This window comes from Leuciscus leuciscus (genome assembly GCF_965113295.1).
Source record: "Leuciscus leuciscus genome assembly, chromosome: 4".
Taxonomy (NCBI): Eukaryota; Metazoa; Chordata; class Actinopteri; order Cypriniformes; family Leuciscidae; genus Leuciscus; species Leuciscus leuciscus.
In genome coordinates, this window is record NC_138728.1 from 53,044,421 (window position 1) to 53,064,073 (window position 19,653).

The window sequence follows — 19,653 nt, forward strand, 5'->3', positions numbered from 1 at the left end:
ATCCCCTAGTATCAATATTGGGGTGTCCGGTTTGTTCTTTAGGTGACGATGGACACAGTCAGCAACTTGGTTTGCTGCTCTGTTGGCATTCCCGCTTGGTGGGACATAGACGGCGCACACAAAAATGTTGCTAAATTCTCTTGGCAGGTAGTGTGGACGTAAAGTAACACACAGTAGCTCCAAGTCCGGGATGCATATAGTGTCTCTTATTGCAAAGTTTGAGCACCAACTGTCTTTTATATAAATACATACTCCTCCTCCCCCTACTTTGCCCGAGTTTGCGTCTCTGTCCAAGCGTACATGAGAAAACCCGTCTACCTGTACGAAATTATCTGGTACATCTTTACTAAACCAAGTCTCAGTAAAAATCATTAGGCCTGACTCACGGTATTCATAGCAGCCCCTGGCCTCTCTTGCCCCTCTTCCTCGTCTTCCCATCACGACGATGACCTGTGCCGTTATGCCGATATAGCTCCCTGGGCACGTCGTTGAGTAGTCCTGCCGATGGTAGAACTCCGCCGTCTCGCAGTGCCAGCAGCTCGGTTCCGCTGTACGTTAGCTGGTTGATTATCCCATCCGCAAAACACTGGATGAACTGGCCAGACATGATTGGCCACGCCAATGCTATCTGCTCCATTCCCCTCTGTCTCATGTCGCATATATAAAGTAAACAGTTTAGAGCACGAGTCACTGTCAGCATATGTCTTGCACAGTGTGCCCACTGGACACCGACGTAAAACGGGAACATAAACGGAGTCATAACGAGTAGTGCGAGTAAACAAACTATTTGCAGCAGGAACCCTCCTCCATGTCACCAGCAGGGCAGCGCCATCTTGACGTCAGGACCTACTCATTGTCGTAATCATACTCTAGATCTAATATTATCACATGGAATAGATGTTGATGCTGTTGAAATTCTGCAGCAGAGCGATGACATCTCAGATCATTATCTAGTCTTGTGTAAATTACATTTAGCCAAGGCTGCAAAGCCGACTCCATGTTTCAAATATCGTTAGCCTCATAGCATAATTGCCTAAGTCATATTTCAATGTCTTTGGAAAACAAGAAAAAACAAAAAATGACTTAGTGACCTATTACTTCTGCCACTAAAGATTGCTTTATCAATAATCTTCCTGATCAGTTTCATCATCTTAGCATCCCGGATAGCTTAGAAGAACTTGATATTGCAACAGAAACTTTTAACTCTCTCTTTTCCAGCATTTTAGACACAGTTGCTCCGTTGCGCTTAAAGAAGATTAAAGAAAATAATCCAACGCCGAGGTACAACGAGCACACTCAGGCCCTTAAGAGAGCAGCCAGAGGAATGGAGCACAACTGGAAGAAAACAAAACTAGAGGTATTTCGCATTTCATGGAAGGAGAGCTCGATTGCTTACAGAGAGGCTTTAAAAGCTGCTAGATCTGCTTATTTTTCAACCCTATTAGAAGAAAATAAACATAATCCTAGGTATTTATTTGAAACAGTGGCTAAACTAACGAAAAAGAAAGCTTCAAACACAGAAGTTTCCAAGCAGCACAGCAGTAATGACCTTCAGTAATAACTTCTTCACTTATAAGATTGATAATATCAGGGACAGAATTATAACTATGCAACCGTCTACTACAGTATTGCATCAGGCAGTGCATTGTAGTCTCCCTGAGGAAAAATTTGATTCATTCATTGCTATAGGAGAGGAAGAATTTACTAAACTTGTTAAATCATCTAAATCTACAACATGTATGTTAGACCCTATTCCGACTAAGTTACTGAAAGAGATGCTTCCAGAGGTCATAGATCCTCTTCTTAATATCATTAATTCCTCTTTGTCTCTAGGATACGTACCACAAAACTTTAAGCTGGCTATGATTAAACCGCTTGTTAAAAAAACGCAACTTGATCCTTCAGAATTAGTCAATTACAGGCCGATCTCGAATCTACCTTTTCTGTCAAAGATATTAGAAAAGGCAGTATCTTCACAACTGTGTTCCTTTTTAGAAAGAAATGATATCTGTCAAGTCAAGTCAAGTCATCTTCATTTATATAGCGCTTTTAACAATGTAGATTGCTTCAAAGCAGCTTTACAGAGACAAACGTATCATTTAAGGTAAGATTGTTTTGGCTTTATAGCGGTTCTTTAATAAAGTTATTTTCCAGCTAAAGTTAGTTTTGATTGATTCGCTTCCGTCGCAACGATCATTTGTTATTAAATTAGGGGCCGCCAAGACGACACCATTCTCTCTACACAGACTTTAAGCGCGATCCTGTGAGAAACGCTGATGGCGTTCAGATGCGCATTAAGAATTGGTTCTATAGTTATGTGCGTTTGAATATATGTGTGCAGGTTTGTAATTTCCTACAAACCAAGCCTAAACAAATTACTGGTGTTTTCTTATAGGTTTGATTAAGAATTTTATTTTATCAATTCGGGGTAGATACGCAAATTGAGTTTTCCCGACGACGCTTTATCTGTAGAGTGGTAAAGGGATCCTCCATAGGGAGAGACTAGTTGGCACTTCAGCACTGCGTTGTCATCGGGTCCAGGCGAAGGTCCTTCATCAGATCTGGAAACGGCCTGGATCCGGCAGGCTGCGGGAAAACCTCGGGATAAACAAAGACACTAAAATTAGCGTAGATGCCATTCTTCTCATGATGTAACGAGTACATCAGGATTTATGGGAAGTGTTCCCGGTTCCAGCTGACCTAATCTATGCAGCCTAACATTGAATTATAGAAGTCTATAATGTATTATGTGAACGCTATGTCAAAGAGATGTGTCTTTAATCTAGCTTTGATCTGACAGAGTGTGTCTGCTTCCCGGACAATGGTAGGAAGATTGTTCCAAAGTTTTGGTGCTAAATAGGAAAAGGATCTTGATATTCGATTTTGATATTCTAGGTATTATCAACTGGCCGGATTTTTGAGATCGCAATAGACATGAAGGACTATAATGCGTTAAGAGCTCGCTCAAGTACTGCGGAGCTAAACCATTTAGTGCTTTGTAAGTAATCAGCAATATTTAAAAATTGATGCAATGTTTAATAGGGAGCCAGTGCAGTTTTGACAGAACTGGGCTAATATGGTCATACTTCCTGGTTCTGGTAAGAACTCGAGCTGCTGCGTTTTGAACCAGCTGTAGTTTGTTTATTAAGCGTGCAGGGCAACCACCCAGTAGAGCATTACAATAATCTAGCCTTGATGTCATGAAAGCATGAACTAATTGTTCCGCATTTGTTAATGAGAGCATATGGTGTAATTTAGATATATTTTTAAGATGGAAAAATGCGGTTTTACAGATACTAGACACGTGACTTTCAAATGAAAGATTGGTATCAAAGAGCACACCCAGGTTCCTAACCGACGACGAAGACTTAACAGAGCAGCCATCAAGTGTTAGACAGTATTCTAGGTTATTACGTGAGGAAGTTTTTTGTCCAATAATTAGAATCTCTGTTTTTTCAGAATTTAGAAGTAGGAAATTACGAGTCATCCAATTTTTTATATCAGCTATGCATTCTGTTAATTTTGTGAATTGGTAAGTTTCGTTAGGTTTTGAAGAAATATAGAGCTGAGTATCGTCGGCATAACAGTGGAAGTTAATTCCATGTTTCCTAATGATATCTCCTAAGGGTAGCATGTACAGAGTGAACAGCAGCGGTCCTAGTACTGAGCCTTGTGGTACGCCATACTGAACTTGTGATCGATGAGACATCTCTTCATTTACTGCTACAAACTGATAACGGTCAGATAAGTATGATTTAAACCATGCTAGTGCAATTCCACTAATGCCAACATAGTTTTCTAGTCTATTTAAAAGAATGTTGTGGTCAATGGTGTCAAACGCAGCACTAAGATCGAGTAACACTAATAGAGAGATACAACCACGGTCGGATGATAAGAGCAAATCATTTGTGACTCTAACGAGAGCTGTCTCGGTACTATGGTACGGTCTAAATCCTGACTGGAAATCCTCCAGATATCATTTCTTTCCTAAACAATCTGTTACGGTAATTTTCTATTATCTCTGTAAAGCTGCTTTGAAACAATCTATATTGTTAAAAGCGCTATATAAATGAAGGTGACTTGACACTAGATGGTGCTCCCGACTGATCTAGCTGGTTCCTCCATACTAGCAGACTCAGCCGGCAGTTGGGTGCGTTAGAGCACCCGGTCACGCCTTCTCACGCCCCTCTGCCGCCATCTAGAGACAGGCAAGAGTGTACTACACACTCAGATGAACATAATTTATACCTCATCAGACTCATACATGCCAGAAGCCCTAGTCTCTCTTGATGCAGAGAAGGCTTTCGACTGTGTTGAGTGAGGCTATTTATTTTATACATAAAAAAAAATTGGGTTTGGTGATAATTTTGTGTCCTGGGTAAAACTCTTATATTCTTCCCCTTTGGCATCGTTAAAAACAAATGGTATTAGTTCTGAATATCTTTCTCTTCACCGTGGGACAAAACAGGGTTGCCCCCATCCCCACTTTTGTTTGCCATAACTATAGAACCTCTTGCAATCTCTTTTCATACTAATTGCAATATCACAGGCATCCATAGAGCAGGAAAAGAACTGAAAATGTTCCTCTATGCTGATGACGTAGTGTTATATATCTCAGATCCAGTCACTAAATCGAGTGATTTCAGATTTTATTTGGAACGGAGGCCCAGTAAGAATTCAGAATTTATTCCTTCAGCAACCCAAAAGATTAGGTGGATTTCCTTATTTCTTATTTTATTACTGGGCAGCAAACATTCATAGCATTTTATATTGGAGTACTGCAACTAACTTCTCCCTGGCATCAGCTCTATCTACATCAAACAACTCCAACTGGTCCAGAACGCAGCTGCCCGACTCATCACCCGCTCCAAATCCTGGCACCACATCACTCCAGTCCTAAAACAAATCCACTGGCTTCCTTTCTCCCACCAGATCACCTACAAAACCCTGGTCCTCACTTACAAAGCCCTCCACCATCTGGCCCCCTCATACCCCACTGACCTCCTTTCCCCCTACCAACCCTCACGGTCCCTCAGATCCACCTCAGCCAGTCTCCTCTGCATCCGCAAGTCCAACCTCCGCAGTTTTGGGGACAGAGCCTTCTCCAGGGCAGCTCCCAGGCTCTGGAACTCCCTCCCCCAAGAGATCCGCACCTCTGAGTCCCTCACCATCTTTCAGTCCCGCCTCAAGACCCATCTCTTCACCTCTGCCTACCCCTAGCCCCATGCCCCCTCCATTCTCATCTGTGCCTGCATCTTGTTTTGTTTTGCATTGTTTTTATTATCTACCTGCCCTTTAAAGCGACTTTGAGTTCGTGAAAAGCGCTATATAAATTAAATGTATTATTATTATCATGCTCTGTTGTTCGTCATCACTGTCCCACATTCTCATTTGTTTATGCTCTGTTGTTATGGATCATCATCATCACTGTCCTGCGTTCTCATTAGTTTACATTAGCTCTGTTGTTATGGAAAACTTATAAACTGTTAAAGACAGGCCAACTGTCAGCAGACCTGTAACTATACAAGGCTGTTAATCGTAGTCTATGTGTTTGTAAAGAGTGTGTTTTTGGAGACAGTTTCAGGCACAGCCAGCATCCTCTCTCATCCTGATAAACACAACAGTTCAAACTCCAAAGAGAGGACAACCAACTCCAGGCAAAGGGAGCCCAGCAACACAGACAGTGACATCAAAAAGCCCTCTGAATGCTCAGGAGAGACCGTCCAAGAGATGCGCACACCTCCCATTGGATGTACGCAAGGAACAAGTTGCACATTTCCCACGTAAGACAGGGAGAGGGCGCTGCAATAAAGGATACACCAACACGCAATGCAGCAAGTGTGATGTTCGCCTTTGCTTTTCAGAGGACAAGAACGACTTTCACAACCAATAAAAGTCAGTCATGAAAAGAAAAAGGGAATGAAGAAGATTCGAGAAAAAGCCAGAGTTTTATCTTGTTTAATATATTTTTTTTTAAATAAATGACTTTATAAAAAATTGACTGTGTGATTATTATTATTTATTTTTTTATTAAAAGCTTATATTAATATATTATTAATATATACCTTTATGGGGCTAAGTAAGCAATCAGACCTGCAAATGAACACTTAGTTGTTCTGAATTGTTGTTCAGACAACATGAGTACAAATACATGAAATTCTGCTCCCAACTAAGCCCAATGTTGCAATATTACAACATTTCTCTAAAAAGGTACATAACATTTTTTTTTTTTTTTAACTCTTTATTTTCTGCATCAAAGAGATTTGATTTGAGTTGTTGCCTCCTACCACAACACCTGAAAGGTAAAATATATATATATTTTTAGGTTTTTCTATATTTGGGTCTTACAGGGTTAATTAAGCCTGCTAAAATGCATTGTATGAGTTTCTGTTACTGTCACTGTGTATATTTTATCTATCATTTAATAGCGCAGCACATATTTAGAGCTGCTTCAGCAGGGCTTAGGCTTGGATCGGGTCAGTGGTTCAGAGGCCAGTGAACTATCACAAAATGATCTATTGCAATTTTGATACTACAGCAAAACTATAAGATAATTAATGTCAATTTAAAAGATTATTAAAGACAAGTAAATAGTCAGTAATAAAATATGAACACATAATCAGTTAACATTTTCTGAAGGTTCCAAAACAAATTCACTAAGCAACCATACTGTAAAATCCCTGATAATAACATCACATTTTGCACAAACCAAGTCAAAACCCATATCTATAGGAAAAATATATATGCAATTTTTTTTCCATGATACCACAATTGTTTGATTAACATTAATGAGACAGACAGACTATATATTATGACCTACTTTACTGCATGGATGTAATATAATGTTACAATTCAGATGTTTTCCCCCACTAGTTAACCATATGTTAATTTAAGACAACAGATAATGTTTGCGCTATGCAGCACTAAAACAGTATTTTGCATGGATTATTAAAACAAAGGAAAGATTTAGGAATGTATACCTCTAAGAGAACCTCACATTTTTCCAGTAATATAAAAGTTAAAATATAATGTAATAGTTAATTCAAACTTTGCACTTTCTAGTCTCTCTTCTAGTCTCTTTATGGTTTCACAATTTCTAATGTCTATCCTCTGAAAAACTTGCATTAACGTTTCCTTTCAATGAACCTTTACTCCAACACCTTCACACTGACACTGCCTGTTGATATTGTTTTAAAATCACATCTTACCTGGAGTCTCTGTTCTTGATATGGTAAGAAGTCTGAGGCTGTAGTTAAAGTTCTGTTACTGAGGAAATGTCTCATGAAAAAGTGTGTTGTCAGTAAAAAAGTGTTCTCAGGGATGTTGAGGAAGGTTGGAGGGGAGGTGGCCCAGTGGTCATTGCCCCTTTGACCTCGAAATGCTTTCTGGCAGTATACAATCATTTAGAGTGAGATACAGAGTAGAATTGATCAAAATGTTAGTTTCTGAAAATTGTATCCAGATCCAATCAGTGAAGTCACACATTTCAAACGCAGACATCACGCCCTGTCCCAAACGGCACACTTCTGCCGTTTAAACTGTTTTAACTGAAAGCATATCTTTTATAAAAACTACAAACCTGCCTTAGAAAAAGATATGCTTTCAGTTAAAACAGTTTAAACATGCATTTTAACCCTCAAGCCTTGTCCGGCAGAAGTGTGCCGTTTGGGACAGAGCGTGATGTATGCGTTTGAATGTGGGACTTCACTGATTGGACTAATCCTGACTTGATCTAAAACCAGGCCTATAAGTGCTTAGCATAAGTGAACATACCCATGCCAAAGTTGACTAAAAACAGGAATAAAAAATCATCTTTTGGAAATTGATCTTAATGCCTTAATTAAAAAAAAAAGAGGAAAACTCCAACCTTTAAAGGGATAGTTTGCCCATTTAAGACATGAAGTTGTATGCAATCCTTACCAGCACTATAGTGCATACACACTGACCCACTCTGTGGTCACCTCCCTGGTCAGAGTTCTGGCCGCTGGAAGTTTTTCAAGAAAGTAGTCTCGGTTATGCCGAGTTCAGACTGCACGATTTTCAAAGTAGTCAGGTCACAGTTCTTTTCACACTGCATGACTATCCGAGGTATCATTCAGTTGCTCCTGTGTTCACACTAGAGTGCGGATCGGGCCGAATTTTTCTGTCCGAGCCCGGCCCGCGTCCGACAGAGCAGTAACCGAACCCGACCCGCGTCCGACAGACATAAAGATATATTTATGTCCGAGCCCGACCCGAGACCAACAGTTAAAATCCCATTTTTTTCTCATACTAATGACACATGTACGTTTGTTTGTGTGGAAAGCCCGCTTCTATTAAGCAACTGTAGGAAGTCATTCGGAAATGTCAACAGGATGAGTGCATCAGCGCGCACGGAGAAACAAGCGCACTTAACACAGACGCGCATGCATGTGTTTCGTTGTCACGGCTACATAAACAAATTTCCACACACAGGAAGACAGATGTTATGGTAATATTTTACATGTAACGTTATTTTAAAAAAAAAAACGAATGTTTGCATCAAGTGAAAGCATCAGGCACCTTGGCTACCTACATAATAAGCTGTTTTAAATTTAAAATGTTCAATGCCTTATCGCGCTGACGTGACCGAACCCGACCCGAACCCGAACATAATTTCTAAATATCTGTCCGAACCCGGCCCGGCCCGTCGGGTGCCCGTCGGGTACCGGTGGGTCCCGTCGGGCTCGGGTCGGGTATCCATCCTCTAGTTCACACTGCACGATGGAACGATGACAGGGGGTTTCACACTGCATGACTTCACAAAAGAAAGAATCGCAGACAACTTCTGTCTGATCCGCAAGCTACGTTTCACAACCAAACACACGCGAGAAGTGATAAGGCAATAGGCTTGTTTGAGATGAGCAAAATCTGCGCAGAATCGATCACCGGTGATCAGTGTGAGATGCATGCCGGTTAGAAATGTGTCCGAGTGCGGTCCGCCTTGCTCTGATGTAATGCTGACGCATGTCAAAAATCTCTCGCGAGCGCAAGGCGCACGTGTCAGATTCTGCAGTCGAGCGCAGTTGCTCTCCACCGACTGCGCTGATCAAAAGCATGATGGGAAACGACTTGCTGACGACACAGCTTAATGTTCATTGGTTTAAACAACAGTGATGTATTGTTCTCTTTTAAAATGTTTGATTTTTAAACTATGATATCATGTTTTATGTGTATACGTTATGTGTGAATATTCCCAAACTATCTGACAGTGCGATCTCTATGGGTTATGCAATGTAATTTTAATTAAAAAAACAAAACAAAAAAAACCACATATGTCTGTATTAAAGAAAAAAAGATTGATAAATGTAAATTGGAATTGAATTAAATAAGTAGGCTACTTTGGGTGTCTTGTTCATTATATTTATTTTCATATAAAAGCAACAGAACTTAAATTCCATCCAGTTTATTAGCAACACTGTGCACAAGCGTGATCTACAAAAAAATGACTGCAGTTTTTTAGAAGTATTACTGCGGTTTTTGTTACATATAGAAAATGCAGTTTTTTGGACACGAAAAAACTGCAGTATTGCAGTATAGCTGGAGTACAACTGCAGTTTTACTCAGTAGTAGTGCTACAATAATACTGCAATATAACTGTGGTATTACCGCAATAATACTGCAATATAACTGTGGTATTACCGCAATAATACAGCAATATAACTGTGGTAGTACTGCAATAATACTGCAATATAACTGTGGTATTACCGCAATAATACTGCAATATAACTGTGGTATTACTGCAATAATACTGCAATATAACTGTGGTATTACCGCAATAATACTGCAATATAACTATGGTAGTACTGCAATAATACAGCAATATAACTGTGGTATTACCGCAATAATACAGCAATATAACTGTGGTATTACTGCAATAATACTGCAATATAACTGTGGTATTACCGCAATAATACAGCAATATAACTGTGGTATTACTGCAATAATACTGCAATATAACTGTGGTAGTACTGCAATAATACTGCAATATAACTGTGGTATTACCGCAATAATACTGCAATATAACTGTGGTAGTACTGCAATAATACTGCAATATAACTGTGGTAGTACAGCAATAATACTGCAATATAACTGTGGTATTACTGCAATAATACTGCAATATAACTGTGGTATTACTGCAATAATGCTGCAATATAACTGTGGTAGTACTGCAATAATACTGCAATATAACTGTGGTAGTACTGCAATAATACTGCAATATAACTGTGGTAGTACTGCAATAATACAGCAATATAACTGTGGTATTACTGCAATAATACTGCAATATAACTGTGGTAGTACTGCAATAATACTGCAATATAACTGTGGTAGTACTGCAATAATACTGCAATATAACTGTGGTAGTACTGCAATAATACTGCAATATAACTGTGGTAGTACTGCAATAATACAGCAATATAACTGTGGTATTACTGCAATAATACAGCAATATAACTGTGGTAGTACTGCAATAATACAGCAATATAACTGTGGTAGTACTGCAATAATACAGCAATATAACTGTGGTAGTACTGCAATAATGCTGCAATATAACTGTGGTATTACTGCAATAATACTGCAATATAACTGTGGTATTACTGCAATAATACTGCAATATAACTGTGGTATTACCGCAATAATACTGCAATATAACTGTGGTAGTACTGCAATAATACTGCAATATAACTGTGGTAGTACTGCAATAATACTGCAATATAACTGTGGTATTACCGCAATAATACTGCAATATAACTGTGGTAGTACTGCAATAATACTGCAATATAACTGTGGTATTACCGCAATAATACTGCAATATAACTGTGGTATTACCGCAATAATACTGCAATATAACTGGTAGTACTGCAATACATAATACAACTAAAGTACAATTAGCCTACAATACTACCGGAATGCAATACTAATAAAATGCTGTACAATACCATTGAAATACAACCAGAATAAGTTTATTTTTACACATCTGCAATATAATGAATTAAGGTACAAAACAACTGCAATGCAACAAATGTGATTTTACTTCTTTTTTTATATAACTTCAAATAACAGGCTGGGAGTTAGACAATGTATTTAAAGTGTTTATTTATAGATCATGCATATATCTTCCCCCACATTATTCAGAGAGGTTGCCTTTTTTTGAAGAGCTTATCCACATTATTCCACTTGGTTCTTTTAACTGCCTTCATCTCAGATGTGGTAACAATAGTTTGGATGTAGTCTGGAAAAACAAACAAAAAGAATCAGAGAAACTCTTTCAGTTACACTCTTCACCACAGGCATATATTATGCTTAAAATGAATCTGCAAGTTAATCTCTTAAATTTAACTTGGTGTCAGCAAGTGTTTGTGGAAAGTATTCAAGTGTTTTTTTATGGTTTACTGTTCAGCATTAATAATAGCTTTGAAGTTTGAACACTCCAGGTAAAAGAAGTTAAATTACTCACCCTCATGTCGTTCCAACCCCGTAAGACTTTCGTTCATCTTCGGAACACAACTGAAGACCTTTTTGATGAAATCTGAGATCTTTCTGTCACTCCATTGACAGTCTACACAATTTGCCCAATAACATGCATTTCTGAAGAAAAGCAGAAAGACACAATCATTTTTAAATGCTGGGAGTGCATCTGTTTCACCCCAGCCATTATCTTCTGTTTTTACATGTTACCAGTGCATCTTTTTATTTTATTTATGTGAATAAACAAATATTTTTTTTATACAAAAACAGCCTTTTATGTAAAATTAACTTTATAAAAGACCCACAGTTCTAACTTTCATTCATGGTTTAGTGTAAGATTTTTGCCCATCTTGTGGAAAATGCTGTTTTAAAAGTTAAAAATGATCACTTTAACCAGTAGATCGCTGCAGAGCTCAACTATTTGCTATTTGACTAACTGAAATAATCTTTTCACAAGTTTTTCCAGTTGGATTCATATCTACATATTATAAGATCACAATTATAACAATAAAATTACTTCGTCAAAGGTTAGCATTTTTTGAACTGATATAGCAAATAGTGGAGCTCTGCAGTACTTTTTTACTTTTAAAACAGATTTCCAAAAAAATGATACACTCAACCATGTCAAATTATCCATGTTATCCCCATTAATGAAAGTTAGAAATGTGGGTCTTTTAAGTGAATTTGTTTATTTATATACATTTTTAAATATATAATAAATCCTCCAAAAACTGCACAAATGTGGAGTAAAAACATTAATAATCTGAGTAAAATTGGGCTATAATTTGTTGCCTGGGGTCTCTGGAGACCCCAAACAACCCGAGTGTAAACCACAAACGAACAGCGCCCAAGGGTTAACGTTTGTGAAGCACAATTTGATGGAAGAGCAAAAACTAACAGTTCATTTTCATTCGGTTTTTTTTGGCTACGGGTCATTAGATCTTGCATTCTGCACACTCAGCATTCAGGCAACAGAGATAAATTAGTCTGGTTGGATTACATTTATTTGAATGAATGAACGAGGGAGAGTGAGAAAGATTGTGCATATGTGAATTACCTGTGTCTGTGCAGCATCACTCTAGTGAAGCTGTCAGTTTAATTACTCCAAAAACAGCAACGTTAAGACCTTGTTGCTTAGAAATATGTTTCTGTGTGAGAGGGACTGTATGTGTGTGTGTTACAGTAAAGCAGCACATTAATTCAGAATGATGATTAATCTGACTGTAACTATCTGTGCATTCATCATTTGAATGCACACCTTCCAGTCAATCAGAATCGAGTATTCAAACAGACTATGCTATAATACAAAAGAAGAGAGTCCACGAGCAAACTGTTGAGAAATGATGTTTAGTACTGAGAATAATTGCTGTGGTAGAACTAGATTTCTAGAATTACCTTTCCAGCTCTCTCTCGGTTTTTATCCTGAATCTGCGCTAATATTGTAAATCTTCTTTTAGCTCTTTGACTTCATTTTTTAAATCCTCAATCTCTTCACGTCTGAATTCTTTAATGGCTGATGAAACGGAGGACTTCGTACACTTGATTCCTCCAGCATTCCCTTGGTTCCTGAAGTACAATATCAGTCATTATGTATTCTAAACTATAAAAATAATAGTTTATAAAAGGTATAATAAAGAATGTACAGTAGCTTACCGTTATTTGAGTGTATCTTTGTTTAACCGCAGCCATTATTTTCTGTTGGATTACATTTTTGGTCTTCTGTTTTTAGTTGTTACCAGAGCATTTTCCTGAAAACACCAATCACACAATAAAAAGTATTTCTAAAAAAAAAAAAAATCCTTTTCTGCACATTAATGTCAAACTATTTAACATAATTGGTCAGCATTAATAATGGCTTTGAACACTCCAAGTAAAAGTAGTTAAAGTAGTTAGTTCACCCAAAACCCCATTAATTACTCACCCTCACGTCGTTCCAATCCAATAATCTTTTTGATGAGATCTGAGATCTTTCTATCACTCCATTGACAGTCTACACAACTTGCACAATAACATGCATTTCTGAAGAAAAGCAGAAAGACACAATCATTTTTAAATACTGTGACTGCATCTGTTTCCCCGCAGCCATCATCTTCTGTTGATTACATTTTTAATCTTCTGTTTTTAGTTGTTACCAGTGCATTTTCCTGAAACTAGCAATCACACACACAAAAAAATCCTTTTCTGCACATTAATGTCAATTAACTATTGAACATAATTGCTTGTATTTTTTTATGTATATCCAGTAATGTCCGATATTCCAAAGAAATGTAACTGTAACACTTTACAATAAGGTTCGTTAGTTAACTACATTAGTTAACATGAACTAATAATGAACTGCACGTATACAGCATTTATTAATCTTAGTTAATGTTAAAGGGGTGGTTGAGTGTGATTTGACTTTTCTAACTTTAGTTAGTGTGTAATGTTGCTGTTTGAGCATAAACAACATCTGCAAAGTTACAACGCTCAAAGTTCAAAGCAAAGGGAGATATTTGCTTTTAAAGAAAAGGACTACAACAAACGGCTGGTTGGGACTACACGACATTCCTCTCGGGTTAGTGACATCACTAACCCTAGAATTTACATAAACCCCGCCCCCGGGAACACGCAGTCCATGTTGAGAAGAGGAAAAGTTGTTGTATTTAAGAGTACATTTGTGAGTCAGCTCAAACTTTAGCATCCATCTTTTCACATGCAATAGAAAGTCACTCTGTGTGCATCTCACAACAGTTCATATATGAGCAATTTATAGATTTATCATGACAGAATATCCTAATTGAAGATAGTTAACTCCACATCAGCGACATCAATTCATCAACTAACCATTCAGAGACGTCCTGTTGCATTCTACATGTTGTCACTTCTTCTTGAGTCTCTCCATCCTTATCTGACTCCGTTTAACATTAAAGGCAGAACAGTTTCTGTCATTTTAGTGTGTCTGCGTGAGGTAACAGCAGCTGCTAACAGACACGAGCTCTTGAAACCCCGCCCTCTGCAGCAGCTCATTTGCATTTAAAGGGCCAGGCACAAAACGGTGCGTTTTTGCAAACCCTCAAAAAGTGACAACTTTAACTTGCTATATAAAAATATCTGTGGGGTATTTTGCGCTAAAACTTCACACACACACTCTGGGGACATCATAGATATATTTTACATCTTGTGAAAAGGGCATTATACCACCCCTTTAATTTCAACATTTACTAATGTTTTATTAAACCCTTGTAAACATTAGTTAATGCACTGTGAACTAACATAGAACAGCTGTATTTTTATTAACCTTAACAAAGATTTACAAATACTGTAACAAATGTATTACTCATGGTTAGTTCTTATTGTAAAGTGATACCAATTTAACATAAAACAAAGATAAGTACAATTATCATTATCATTAATAAACTGAAGTTTGTGTACAGTGATAAAAAATGAAAATAATGCTGCAAACAGAGCACAATCTGTTGTGACGCAGCTCTAAAAAGTAAACAGTGTAAAACTACAGTAAGCGCGTTTCCTCTTGCTCACACCGGTTTGAATAACATATAACGTTACTTAAAGTCTTTTTACATATCTCTAAAATTAAAATAAACAGATTTGAGGACATTATACGTTATACTCACCGCTAAACTGAATGACTTGACAAGACCAACCTCGCTTATTGAACTTCTTTTCTTCCAGAAAACGCTTCTCTTCCGTCCCACTTGTGAATGACCACGGGTTGTATTTCTGTCATTTTAATTATGAGAGTTCACGAATATGAACGTATATGAATGATATCGTCAGTGAATAATCAACCAAACCGTATTTTATGGAGCAGACACTACGGGAAAATACGCTGACTGACCCGTAACCCGTAACGAGCATCAGCTGATCTCGAGACTCGTTGTCAGGACAACGACCGCTGCGCGTTCGCGCGAAGGAAGAAGATCTGGTCACGTGCGGGCAATATATGCGGGTGAAAAAGCTCGTCACACAATACAGCATAACTGCAGTACATATGGTCACCGTGATTTTGCCAAGTAAGATGTGTTCCTGGATCAACAAATTTTGTTGATCCTGGATCAACATTTAATCAACCAATCACAAGCCTCTGATGTCATCAGTGTGTGCCGACCAAATCCAATCAGTCCATTTTGAATGTTCCCTCCTCTCTTGCCTCGGCTGACTGACAAAGGTAAGTTATTTTGTCTGTCCTCTTTCTTTGACCCTTTCTGCAACTAAAAATCTGACTTTGTAAATGTATTTATTCACAAAAAAACCTGAAATAAAACACTTAAATGGCATAATGTAATGCAACTCTGAACATACATACAACAGCCATGTGCCGTTTAGCTAATAGCTAAGCTTACTTCCCCTAAAAGTCTCCTTTCTCTCATACCTTTACACACAAATACACATTTAATATTTAATAAAATGTTATAATAATGTTTAAAAATGTCAATAAATTCCAGGTCTTTAAAACAGATTACTATGATTTTAGTCTGAATAAAGTGTGCAAAAAGTATATGACATTTAAAAAAACAGTAGAATAATTGCTTTTTGAATCTGATTGTAAACAATATTTTGATAATTTATATCGTCATCATTTCAATATGGGGTAGATTCGCTAATGTTGATCCAGGACCATCATGATCAGTTCAATATGGGGTAGATTCGCTAATGTTGATCCAGGACCATCATGATCAGTTCAATATGGGGTAGATTCGCTAATGTTGATCCAGGACCATCATGATCAGTTCAATATGGGGTAGATTCGCTAATGTTGATCCAGGACCATCATGATCAGTTCAATATGGGGTAGATTCACCAATGTTGATCCAGGACCATCATGATCAGTTCAATATGGGGTAGATTCGCTAATGTTGATCCAGGACCATCATGATCAGTTCAATATGGGGTAGATTCACCAATGTTGATCCAGGACCATCATGATCAGTTCAATATGGGGTAGATTCGCTAATGTTGATCCAGGACCATCATGATCAGTTCAATATGGGGTAGATTCGCTAATGTTGATCCAGGACCATCATGATCAGTTCAATATGGGGTAGATTCACCAATGTTGATCCAGGACCATCATGATCAGTTCAATATGGGGTAGATTCGCTAATGTTGATCCAGGACCATCATGATCAGTTCAATATGGGGTAGATTCACCAATGTTGATCCAGGACCATCATGATCAGTTCAATATGGGGTAGATTCGCTAATGTTGATCCAGGACCATCATGATCAGTTCAATATGGGGTAGATTCGCTAATGTTGATCCAGGACCATCATGGCCATTTCAATATGGGGTAGATTCGCTAATGTTGATCCAGGACCATCATGATCAGTTCAATATGGGGTAGATTCGCTAATGTTGATCCAGGACCATCATGATCAGTTCAATATGGGGTAGATTCACCAATGTTGATCCAGGACCATCATGATCAGTTCAATATGGGGTAGATTCGCTAATGTTGATCCAGGACCATCATGGCCATTTCAATATGGGGTAGATTCGCTAATGTTGATCCAGGACCATCATGATCAGTTCAATATGGGGTAGATTCGCTAATGTTGATCCAGGACCATCATGACCAGTTCAATATGGGGTAGATTCGCTAATGTTGATCCAGGACCATCATGGCCATTTCAATATGGGGTAGATTCGCTAATGTTGATCCAGGACCATCATGGCCATTTCAATATGGGGTAGATTCGCTAATGTTGATCCAGGACCATCATGATCAGTTCAATATGGGGTAGATTCGCTAATGTTGATCCAGGACCATCATGATCAGTTCAATATGGGGTAGATTCGCTAATGTTGATCCAGGACCATCATGGCCATTTCAATATGGGGTAGATTCGCTAATGTTGATCCAGGACCATCATGACCAGTTCAATATGGGGTAGATTCGCTAATGTTGATCCAGGACCATCATGACCATTTCAATATGGGGTAGATTCACCAATGTTGATCCAGGACCATAATGACCATTTCAATATGGAGTAGATTCACCAATGTTGATCCAGGACCATCATGACCATTTCAATATGGGGTAGATTCACTAACGTTGATCCAGGACCATCATGATCAGTTGAATATGGGGTAGATTCGCTAATGTTGATCCAGGACCATCATGACCAGTTCAATATGGGGTAGATTCGCTAATGTTGATCCAGGACCATCATGACCATTTCAATATGGAGTAGATTCGCTAATGTTGATCCAGGACCATCATGACCATTTCAATATGGGGTAGATTCGCTAATGTTGATCCAGGACCGTCATGACCATTTCAATATGGGGTAGATTCGCTAATGTTGATCCAGGACCATCATGATCAGTTCAATATGGGGTAGATTCACCAATGTTGATCCAGGACCATCATGATCAGTTCAATATGGGGTAGATTCGCTAATGTTGATCCAGGACCATCATGATCAGTTCAATATGGGGTAGATTCACCAATGTTGATCCAGGACCATCATGATCAGTTCAATATGGGGTAGATTCGCTAATGTTGATCCAGGACCATCATGATCAGTTCAATATGGGGTAGATTCGCTAATGTTGATCCAGGACCATCATGGCCATTTCAATATGGGGTAGATTCGCTAATGTTGCTCCAGGACCATCATGATCAGTTCAATATGGGGTAGATTCGCTAATGTTGATCCAGGACCATCATGATCAGTTCAATATGGGGTAGATTCACCAATGTTGATCCAGGACCATCATGATCAGTTCAATATGGGGTAGATTCGCTAATGTTGATCCAGGACCATCATGGCCATTTCAATATGGGGTAGATTCGCTAATGTTGATCCAGGACCATCATGACCAGTTCAATATGGGGTAGATTCGCTAATGTTGATCCAGGACCATCATGGCCATTTCAATATGGGGTAGATTCGCTAATGTTGATCCAGGACCATCATGGCCATTTCAATATGGGGTAGATTCGCTAATGTTGATCCAGGACCATCATGATCAGTTCAATATGGGGTAGATTCGCTAATGTTGATCCAGGACCATCATGATCAGTTCAATATGGGGTAGATTCACCAATGTTGATCCAGGACCATCATGATCAGTTCAATATGGGGTAGATTCGCTAATGTTGATCCAGGACCATCATGGCCATTTCAATATGGGGTAGATTCGCTAATGTTGATCCAGGACCATCATGACCAGTTCAATATGGGGTAGATTCGCTAATGTTGATCCAGGACCATCATGATCAGTTCAATATGGGGTAGATTCGCTAATGTTGATCCAGGACCATCATGGCCATTTCAATATGGGGTAGATTCGCTAATGTTGATCCAGGACCATCATGATCAGTTCAATATGGGGTAGATTCGCTAATGTTGATCCAGGACCATCATGATCAGTTCAATATGGGGTAGATTCACCAATGTTGATCCAGGACCATCATGATCAGTTCAATATGGGGTAGATTCGCTAATGTTGATCCAGGACCATCATGGCCATTTCAATATGGGGTAGATTCGCTAATGTTGATCCAGGACCATCATGACCAGTTCAATATGGGGTAGATTCGCTAATGTTGATCCAGGACCATCATGACCATTTCAATATGGGGTAGATTCACCAATGTTGATCCAGGACCATAATGACCATTTCAATATGGAGTAGATTCACCAATGTTGATCCAGGACCATCATGACCATTTCAATATGGGGTAGATTCACTAACGTTGATCCAGGACCATCATGATCAGTTGAATATGGGGTAGATTCGCTAATGTTGATCCAGGACCATCATGACCAGTTCAATATGGGGTAGATTCGCTAATGTTGATCCAGGACCATCATGACCATTTCAATATGGAGTAGATTCGCTAATGTTGATCCAGGACCATCATGACCATTTCAATATGGAGTAGATTCACTAATGTTGATCCAGGACCGTCATGACCATTTCAATATGGGGTAGATTCGCTAATGTTGATCCAGGACCATCATGACCATTTCAATATGGGGTAGATTCGCTAATGTTGATCCAGGACCATCATGATCAGTTCAATATGGGGTGGATTCGCTAATGTTGATCCAGGACCATCATGATCATTTCAATATGGGGTAGATTCGCTAATGTTGATCCAGGACCATCATGATCATTTCAATATGGGGTGGATTCGCTAATGTTGATCCAGG

At 38.6% G+C, this 19,653-nt stretch overlaps 1 protein-coding gene and 3 long non-coding RNA genes across 4 annotated transcripts in view; all 4 read right to left on the reverse strand.

The window, feature by feature from the left end:
* Positions 1–7,406, reverse strand: part of LOC309496985 (stonustoxin subunit alpha-like) — a 49,485-nt gene extending 42,079 nt beyond the window's left edge. The window contains exon 1 of the mRNA XM_082167195.1: positions 7,209–7,406. The gene's annotated coding sequence lies outside the window, so the exon portion shown is untranslated. The remainder of the gene's footprint in view (positions 1–7,208) is intronic.
* LOC309497841 lies at positions 3,264–3,927 on the reverse strand. The gene is made up of 2 exons (XR_014205732.1): positions 3,639–3,927; positions 3,264–3,608 (listed from the first exon to the last, which is right to left on the reverse strand). It is a non-coding gene; the product is annotated as an uncharacterized lncRNA (long non-coding RNA).
* A 3,554-nt stretch (positions 7,407–10,960) lies between the features above and the next one.
* On the reverse strand, positions 10,961–11,677 carry LOC309496792. The gene is made up of 2 exons (XR_014205244.1): positions 11,477–11,677; positions 10,961–11,251 (listed from the first exon to the last, which is right to left on the reverse strand). It is a non-coding gene; the product is annotated as an uncharacterized lncRNA (long non-coding RNA).
* A 1,216-nt stretch (positions 11,678–12,893) lies between these two features.
* LOC309496951 lies at positions 12,894–13,431 on the reverse strand. The gene is made up of 3 exons (XR_014205289.1): positions 13,409–13,431; positions 13,141–13,235; positions 12,894–13,053 (listed from the first exon to the last, which is right to left on the reverse strand). It is a non-coding gene; the product is annotated as an uncharacterized lncRNA (long non-coding RNA).
* Positions 13,432–19,653: the final 6,222 nt, after the last annotated feature.